General features: G+C 38.4%; 1 long non-coding RNA gene across 1 annotated transcript in view; it reads right to left on the bottom strand.

Moving 5' to 3' along the window:
* The window catches only part of LOC134587232 (uncharacterized), a 53,240-nt gene extending 42,816 nt beyond the window's left edge, over positions 1-10,424 (bottom strand). The window contains exon 1 of the long non-coding RNA XR_010086620.1: positions 10,339-10,424. This is a non-coding gene — a long non-coding RNA (uncharacterized LOC134587232). The remainder of the gene's footprint in view (positions 1-10,338) is intronic.
* Positions 10,425-10,576: the final 152 nt, after the last annotated feature.

Genomic DNA, 10,576 nt, shown 5'->3' on the forward strand with positions numbered 1-10,576 from the left:
TGCATAGACAAAGTGATTTACCTCCTAAAAGGCAGATAATTTAGCAGTCGGACTGCAGGGGCACGATCTATACACCAAAACTGCTTCATTAAGCTAAAGTTGTTTTGGTGACTATAGTGTCCCTTTAAGCTAAAATTATTTTGGTTACTATATTGTACCATTTATAATGAAATATGTGTAGAGGCTGAAGTTACAAACACAAACGACTCCAACAGTCCCGCTTTTGTATGGAATTCATCAATATCCGCATTTTGTAATTAAGACCCTGAATAGGCCTAAACTTGGTCCATAATTCTGCCGGGCCGAATTTCTTTTTCCTTCTTTATATTAGATTCTAATTTCTCCATCTTCATTCCAGATCTCATCCTGATTTAAAGCGGGTCTGTCATCAAAAATAAAATTCATACAATCTGTTTCTATGCAGTTCCATATCTGAATCTCACAAAATTTTATAATGGGTGGAGCTTAAAGCAAGGTTCTGTATTATTGCCAATCAAATTTACCCACAATTCATGAGAAAAATCAATCCCACAGAGGGGAGATTGCAAACATCTTGGACATAGGAGAATAAAATGGCGGCACCCAGACACAGAAGAAAAGATAATAAATATAAATAGAGGCAAGTGCCAAGGAGGAGAAAATAATAAGATACAGGGGGCATCAGGAAAGAAAAAAACAACAGGTTTGCTTTCATTTTATCTAGCACAGTGCCCTTGTTTTAAAAAACCTTATTCCTTTATTAGTGATGTCGCGAACATAAAATTTTCCGTTCGCGAACAGCGAACTTCCGCAAATGTTCGCGAACAGGCGAACCGGGCGAACCGCCGTAGACTTCAATAGGCAGGCGAATTTTAAAACCCGCAGGGACGCTTTCTGGCCACAATAGTGATGGAAAAGTTGTTTCAAGGGGACTAACACCTGGACTGTGGCATGCCGGAGGGGGATCCATGGCAAAACTCCCATGGAAAATTACATAGTTGATGCAGAGTCTGGTTTTAATCCATAAAGGGCATAAATCACCTAACATTCCTAAATTGTTTGGAATAACGTGCTTTAAAACATCAGGTATGAGGTTGTATCGATCAGGTAGTGTAAGGGTTACGCCCGCTTCACAGTGAAATACCAAACTCCCCGTTTAACGCACCGCAAACAACCGCAAACAGTCCATTTGCACAACCGCAAACTCCCCATTTGCACAAGGTTGGATACCAAGCTAGCCATGTCCCGTTCCTTGTCCTCACTGATGTCATTGAAGGTCTCTTCCTCCTCCCAGCAACGTACAACACCAAGGGTCCTCGAAAGGTGACAACAAGCCCCCTGTATTTTTTTTTTTTAAATGTACACTACTGTTACACCAGATATGAGTTGCACTGGTGTGACACTGTGCCCTGGCAGGCCCTGAAACGCACATGTGTGAAGGAAACTGACTGCTATTATTTCACAGTCAAATTTCTAGTTTTTTTTTTAATGTACAGTGATTGGCCCACGTCATGCCTACGCCCCCAAAACGTTCGTGTGTGGGGGTGCTGGAATGACGTGGGCCAATGGGAGCCTGAATCAACTTTTGGCTCCCACTGCCCTTTTAAGAGCGAGCTCGTGACTCGAGCCGTGCTCCTAGTGCCAGGCGGACCACGTGACCGATCACTGCGGTCAGTGCACGCGGCTAAGTCAGAAGAGGAGATCAAGCCGCATGCGGCTCGTGTGGAGGCAGGAGTCATCCAGGTTACCGATCAATGGTTCGATATTCTGAGCCCTCTCTGATTTACTGTACACGACTATTCGATATTCCCACAAATTTTATATAGCATTTTATGTTTGTTTGAGACCACCTTAAAAATATTGGATATCGCTAAAAATCATGATCACTATATACTTTCTCTACAAACCTCTAAAACGAACCAAACTACTCATCCATCCGCTATACCACTTTATCCCACCTAAAACTAGTGCCCAGTTAAAATACTTGACTCTTACTTACCCACACTCAGCCATGCCACACACATCTCACCACTACTCTCACTGAATCCCTCTGACTACAGCTAAATTCATCTTCTACATCAGAACACTACTCCTAAGATTGGGTTGTATCCATGTCTCGGGTCTTTCATTTAGAACAGGGGCAGCTTCGGTCTCCTTCAACACTGACACTCCAGTGCATATTATTAAAAGATTGGGCAGATGGAAATCCTCAGTCTACAACCGATATATTCCTCATCCCGAGAAAGAAATGAGGAAAGCTTTTAAAAGTTTGGCTTTGTAAATTTGATGCAATAAGTGTGTTTTTCTTTAATACCTCTTCACGCTCTTTGCATGAACCCGATTTACATATATTACTAATATGTTTCTGAACATATATATTATATTATTCACTCACTCACTCACTCACTCTCTGGGCCGGCCTAAGACATCATCCTGCCTAGGTCAAATGATAAATGACTATGGGGGATAATGTATAATAAACACAGGTTACTGGCTATGGGGGGGGGGGGTAATGTATAATAAACACAGGTTACTGGCTATGGGGGATAATGTATAATAAACACAGGTTACTGGCTATGGGGGATAATGTATAATAAACACAGGTTACTGGCTATGGGAGGGATAATGTATAATAAACACAGGTTACTGCCTATGGGAGGATAATGTATAATAAACACAGGTTACTGGCTATGGGAGGGATAATGTATAATAAACACAGGTTACTGGCTATGGGAGGATAATGTATAATAAACACAGGTTACTGCCTATGGGAGGATAATGTATAATAAACACAGGTTACTGGCTATGGAGGGATAATGTATAATAAACACAGGTTACTGGCTATGGGGGGATAATGTATAATAAACACAGGTTACTGGTCGTGGGGGGATAATGTATAATAAACACAGGTTACTGGCTATGGGGGAGATAACGTATAATAAGCACAGGTTACTGGCTATGGGGGGATAATGTATAATAAACAGAGGCTACTGGCTATGGGAGGATAATGTATAATAAACACAGGTTACTGGCTATGTGGGGGGGTACTGTATAATAAACACAGGTTACTGGCTATGGGGGGGGGATAATGTATAATAAACACAGGTTACTGGCTATGGGGGGGGGTAATGTATAATAAACACAGATTACTGGCTATGGGAGGGATAATGTATAATAAACACAGGTTACTGGCTATGGGAGGGATAATGTATAATAAACACAGGTTACTGGCTATGGGGGGGATAATGTATAATAAACACAGGTTACTGGCTAAACATAGAAACATAGAATGTGACGGCAGATAAGAACCATTCGGCCCATCTAGTCTGCCCAGTTTTCTAAATACTTTCATTAGTCCCTGGGTTTATCTTATAGTTAGGATAGCCTTATGCCTATCCCACGCATGCTTAAACTCCTTTACTGTGTTAACCTCTACCACGTCAGCTGGAAGGCTATTCCATGCATCCACTACCCTCTCAGTAAAGTAATACTTCCTGATATTATTTTTAAACCTTTGTCCCTCTAATTTAAGACTATGTCCTCTTGTTGTGGTAGTTTTTCTTCTTTTAAATATAGTCTCCTCCTTTACTGTGTTGATTCCCTTTATGTATTTAAATGTTTCTATCATATCCCCCCTGTCTCGTCTTTCCCCCAAGCAATACATGTTAAGATCCTTTAACCTTTCCTGGTAAGTTTTATCCTGCAATCTATGGGGGGGATAATGTATAATAAACACAGCTTACTGGTCGTGGGGGGATAATGTATAATAAACACAGGTTACTGGCTATGGGGGAGATAATGTATAATAAGCACAGGTTACTGGCTATGGGGGGATAATGTATAATAAACAGAGGCTACTGGCTATGGGGGGGATAATGTATAATAAACAGAGGCTACTGGCTATGGGAGGATAATGTATAATAAACACAGGTTACTGGCTAGGGGGGGAGATAATGTATAATAAGCACAGGTTACTGGCTATGGGGGGATAATGTATAATAAGCACAGGTTACTGGCTATGGGAGGATAATGTATAATAAACAGAGGCTACTGGCTATGGGAGGATAATGTATAATAAACACAGGTTACTGGCTATGGGAGGATAATGTATAATAAACACAGGTTACTGGCTATGGGGGATTATGTATAATAAACACAGGTTACTGGCTATGGGGGGATAATGTATAATAAACACAGGTTACTGGCTATGGGAGGATAATGTATAATAAACACAGGTTACGGGCTATGGGGGTAATGTATAATAAACACAGGTTACTGGCTATGGGGGATAATGTATAATAAACACAGGTTACTGGCTATGGGGGATAATGTATAATAAACACAGGTTACTGCCTATGGGAGGATAATGTATAACAAACACAGGTTACTGGCTATGGGAGGATAATGTATAATAAACACAGGTTACTGGCTATGGGGGATTATGTATAATAAACACAGGTTACTGGCTATGGGGGGATAATGTATAATAAACACAGGTTACTGGCTATGGGAGGATAATGTATAATAAACACAGGTTACGGGCTATGGGGGTAATGTATAATAAACACAGGTTACTGGCTATGGGGGATAATGTATAATAAACTCAGGTTACTGGCTATGGGAGGATAATGTATAATAAACACAGGTTACGGGCTATGGGGGTAATGTATAATAAACACAGGTTACTGGCTATGGGGGATAATGTATAATAAACACAGGTTACTGCCTATGGGAGGATAATGTATAATAAACACAGGTTACTGGCTATGGGAGGGATAATGTATAACAAACACAGGTTACTGGCTATGGGGGATAATGTATAATAAACACAGGTTACTGGCTATGGGAGGGATAATGTATAATAAACACAGGTTACTGGCTATGGGAGGATAATGTATAATAAACACAGGTTACTGGCTATGGGAGGATAATGTATAATAAACACAGGTTACTGGCTATGGGGGATTATGTATAATAAACACAGGTTACTGGCTATGGGGGGATAATGTATAATAAACACAGGTTACTGGCTATGGAGGATAATGTATAATAAACACAAACACCAAAAAAAAAAAAGAAAAAAAAGAATGCAGCTTCAGAATTAATCTAAATTGTATGCTGTCTAGGAGGTGGGAGGGTCTGGGAGGGAGGGTCTGCTGACTGTGAGGTACAGGGTCAAAGTTTACTCAATGATGACGAATAGGGGCGGACCGAACATCGCATATGTTCGCTGTCCGTGGCGAACACGAACAAGCTATGTTCGCCAGGAACTATTCGCCAGCGAACCGTTCGGGACATCACTATCCTTTATTTCAACTCTCTCATATTTACAACTTCCATCTATGCCAGCTCCCTCTACCTTAATTCAAATGACCAACACTACTTTTGTACCAGAACCCTGTCCATTTAAAGCATTTCTGTCCTTAAAAATGTCATCACCCCTAACATTCATGCCAACATCACTGTTGCTTTTAGTGCTGGCTTCCCTTCTCTCATTCATGGAACATGTCAGCACCATTCTATTATGTCTTCTCTCCTCATGCATACCAGCTTCATCATTTTATTTGCTGATCCTTTCAAATCAGTTGCCCCTTTCTTCATGTTAGGTTCCATACCTACTTTCATTAAACTCCCTTTCATTCAGTCTTATTGTGCAAGCTTCCTCCCCATGACATTTTTTGGCCATGCCATATCATATTACTTTTACACATCACTATTCTTCCAGTTATCGGTTCCGATCAGGTCATCTACCAGCTACTCATTGCATCAGGAGAAATGTAGTTCACATCCGGTGTACCACAGGTTGCCTACCCAAACCCTGGTCATTCACTAGGCAACACAGTCATTCATGCATACACAAACATGCATATCCTCACACACAGGATTATTCACTAAAGTGAGAACTCAAAGTGAAATTCAAATTTAAGATCAAAATTGCTATACTGGAAACATTTTTTATGTGAGCTATGTCTTCAATTTGGCTGCTCTGAGCTTAAATATTAAATTCACTTAGAAATTCTTACTTTGGTAAATAACCCTGAGAGGGTCACATACAATCTGATGCACAAAGTCACATACATAGAAACATAAAAGAAATAAGTTTTTGCTTTGTTTGTTTGTTTTTGTTTTTTTTTTACAACTACCCAAACCATAGCAAATTGTATTCTAGAAATTAAACATTGAAATACATCTATAACATGATATTCCATTTTCTTTGAAATGTATAATAAAGATTTAGTAGTTAACACAATCCATCGTAGTTCTAGCACGGCCATGGCACACATTGCATTGGGGTTAAAAAAAAAAAAAAAAAAAAAAGGGGGGGGGGGGGGTCACAAACACGATAAATCTAGGGGATAACTAAACTGTCACTATATATGAAACTTAAGCCAGTTACCGTAACTCTGTGCGACACCTTTGCATCATTTCAGATACCAAACTTGGCTTCTCAGATTTTTACTCATTTGCTAGCCGTCATTTTTCAGACGCAAGTTCCTATGGGTCCATCATGCGATACCGCACAGGCACATTTTGAAGACGCCATTATAACCATTGAAAATGACACTTCTATCATATGTATGCCAAATACAAAGACTTTCCTTCATTCTGTTATTGTTTCTGAATACCAAAAAAGTATTTATTTTTGTGGATTATTTGATTATTGACATGGCTTGCATTTTGACTATTCTGTATTCTGGTACACCTCACTTTGCATACTGTAACACTGATCTTCTATATCCCTAGGCTCCTTGACTATTCTTTGCCTGTTTTCTGATGTGTTTCACCTTACTAAAAGCTTTGTGCGATACCAGGCCCGTTAATACACTACAATGCTGATTTTCTCTCATCTTATCGAGAGGTGGGTTAGACCTATGTATTGTTTGTCGGGGGTCATACACAATGCTCAGAAACATTTTTAGGTTTAAGAAGTGATGGTCCCCTTTAATTTCTCAAGGATCAATATTGTTACCACAATCTGGCTGACAAGATCTTTGCTAGTGTGGAAAACTGTTTGTTTAGTAATTGCTGCTCAATACGATTAATAATTTGTACACATGATATTTAAATGGTGTTCGTTAGGATGTCCTTAAGAGATTAAATCAAATGTAAATTCACCTTCAATAAATGGTTCTGTTACACTGAAATAGGAAGTGATGGACACATTATTAACAACAAGGCACTCCCCACAACCCTCAATTTAAACTTGTTCCTGAATGGCTTGATATTAACCAGAGCACTTCTCATTAGAGAAAACCCCATTCATAAAATTGCAGAATTAACACTTCTGCTAATTTCATTCAACTTGGACAGCATAGATTGACTAAACATTGACTAAATGGTGCACAAAGAGGACATCTGTCCATCACTTTCAGCTAATCAGTGTCATCCAGAGATGATGCAAAAATGTTAATTCTGAACTATCAAGAGACAGGACAGTCCTTTGGCACAGATAAAAGGCCTCAGTTTTTAATCAAACCATTTCTAAACAATGGTATCACAGCACTTTAGGAACCATATCCACTACAGGAGGCTGGAATGATTATGCTTCTAAGAGTGACTCTTTATTTATCATTGAATCTTTTTTAAACATTTAAATTCATGGCATGTGAATGGTTATTTTCCCCACATATTTGCATGTGCATCCAAATTGCAAAAATCCACATTTATGCAGGGTAGTGTCTAATAAGACTTATTTTCTCCTACCTTGATACAATGTTTGGTTTGGTTTTTCCTTCAGTATTTTTTTTTTTTTTTTAAACCCATAAAAACGTTTCACAATATTTACATTTAGCCAAACATTACTGCAATACAAGACACAAAGTACTCTTCTATACAAATGGCATGAATACTGTATGGAACCCATATAACGGTTTCAAATAGATTAATTGAACAGGCCCCAGAGTTGGGTAGTGTGCTTGGTCGGGCAATATGAATTCTTGACTAAGATGATATTTTATAGTTAAACAGTGCAATACTACAGTCAGTAAGAAATAATTTATAACTAAGATATCAGAAAACATTTAACTCACATTTAATAAATTGTAATACAATTTAAGGGGGGGAAAAAAAGTGTCTTTATATTGTAAAATACTCCTATAGTTGCCCTCAAAGGCATGAATAAGCACGTTTGAAAATATTTTAAATCATCTATAATAAAAGAAAAGATAATATAGCATGAAACTGAATGGAAAAACCTTAACAGCACTAGAATAAGCCTAGAAATCTTTATGTGGTTGACTCTCTCATAACAGAGCCATGTGGTAAAATTAAATCCTTTTTAACCCCCTAAGGACCAAACTTCTGGAATAAAATGGAATCATGACATGTCACACATGTCATGTGTCCTTAAGGGGTTAAAGCCGCATTAAAGGGTCAGTACAAGTCTGTTATTGGAACTCATGGGTGCCCAAAGCGTAGATTCCCAGATGTTTTAAACCTACAGTTTCCATAATGCCATGTCATTCTAAAGGCATGCGAAGGATCATGGGAGTTACAGTTCTACAACCTCTGGGGATCTACCTTTTAGGAAGCCTGGTTGTAACTGGTTGGACAGCTGTGGATGCATAATGCAGGTGAAAACTTAGCATATTCTGAGTGGCTGGGCTTTGGGTGTAACAAGAAGCCAGGTTTTGTCCAAGAACTCAAAAACTGTTTCGTTATAAACTGGGGACAGCACACACAAACCTGTTGCTGCTTTCCACTACAATAAAGTGTAGTGGACATGCTACTTAGAGTGCCCTTATTATATTAGTTCCACATTAGAATTTCAAACCACAAAAGACATCTTGCAAACAGCTTACAGCCATGTAAATCTAAAATTTTGGACAATCAGGTTTAATGAAAGCGTATTCTTCCCTTTGGTTAATCCCTGAGAAGTCCACCCAAAAAAAACACCAAAAAAAAACAGGAAGGTGATGCATCCACACCTGGCAGACAAACAATATTGTGATGCCTTTTACAAGACTAGCACACTGCTTTGTTTTTATACCTTTTCAATACTACGTGTCCTGTGAGAGAGGAAAGGGCAACTATCGATTTGTGAAGACTGGTGCATGGACGTATGAGGGGGAAAAACAGATTACGTAAAATTAAATAAATGTGTGTGTTTAGCAACAATTGCATGAAGGTTGCTTGTATTAGGTTCAGAGCCAATAACTGCATTCTTAAAATAGACTAAAAAGGTCTAAAAAACATTTCAGCAGAAGGACTCTTTTCTAATTTAGAGAGTAATAGTAGACTGGAAAAATAAAATGTCACGTGAATGTATAGTTTAGGCTCTTTCACACATAAATGTGACTGCAGCAAAGCTACATTGCACATCTTTCCATTTATTTTGCTTAAGCGAGATTTAGAACAAAGACAAGCACACTGCAAGTATTTTTTGAGACATTTTACTGCATTTTCATTTTTTTCTCTGAAAGTTGGGGGATGGCACAAAGGTAGTGTATTTGTAAATATACATTCTTAAAAGTATATTTCAAGGAAGTAGACCAGGGGAAAAAAAAAAATAAAATCAGATTTCAAATATTCACCCTGGCTTCACATTTTGGCTTTTGAAGGCTGTCAGAAATATCACTTCCTATTCTGAGATGAAGGCAAGGGGGCGAGCAAGAAGATTTATCAGACACAGAATAGTGGTTTTCACTCGTAGACTCCAATTTCTACTAAGGAACTCTGACGGTAATGTAGGTTTTTCTTGAAATGTTGCTGCAAAATGGTTCCTTTATAGAAGAAAATATTTGGATGTGTCCTCTTAACCATATGAGACTTTCAAGATAAAAGTCATTATCTATGCAAGGCTGAAAAGGTCAGCTGACAGGTCCTGTGATATATAGGCAGCACATGCATATGTAATGTGTTACTGGACAAGAGCAAAGGGATAGTATCATTAAATAGGAAGCTTTTAGTCATACAGATTGCTTAGAGGTTTATTCACTACATAGCAAACAAGGCTGAGTTTGAGCTTGCAAACTGTAGGCCTAAAAGGCAAGTTTCAAAATCCCCTACTTTGTTAAGCACAAGAGCTCCAAAGTTAAAATTTTCTTTTCTCACCACTAATTACTGATTGGTGAATAAACACCTCGTGGGACCCATAACATGAAAAACAAACAAAATAATCAAACTATTACACATAAAAGAAAATTAAATAGAAGTATTTGACAACAGTATTTCAGCATTTTAATCAGAGCCTTCCCATCTCACTAGCTATTTAAAGAAACATGTACAAATATTGAGAAAGCCCTTAACCATTTCAAGTTGCACAAAAGTGCTTTACATACGAATACTAAAAGGCTATAGTACGGCACTGGACAGTTTATAAGTACATGGCATGACTTGCACCCATGAACCCACGGTGACATAGTAATAGTAATTTGCTAAGAATGGTGACAATCTTTTCTTTGCCCTAGACACAGAAAGCAATATCTCAATGGTGTGGTTTGAAAGAAAAATGCATGGGGGGGGGGGGGGGGGGGAGCCAAATCTCAAAAAAAAAAAAAAAAAAAACTTCTATTGGCTACCATATAACATCAGTGCAATATAAAATATATTTTTAAAAAACAAACAAAAAAATAAACACAAAACAAAACATTCACAA

This window comes from Pelobates fuscus, chromosome 2 (assembly GCF_036172605.1).
Source record: "Pelobates fuscus isolate aPelFus1 chromosome 2, aPelFus1.pri, whole genome shotgun sequence".
Classification (NCBI taxonomy): domain Eukaryota; kingdom Metazoa; phylum Chordata; class Amphibia; order Anura; family Pelobatidae; genus Pelobates; species Pelobates fuscus.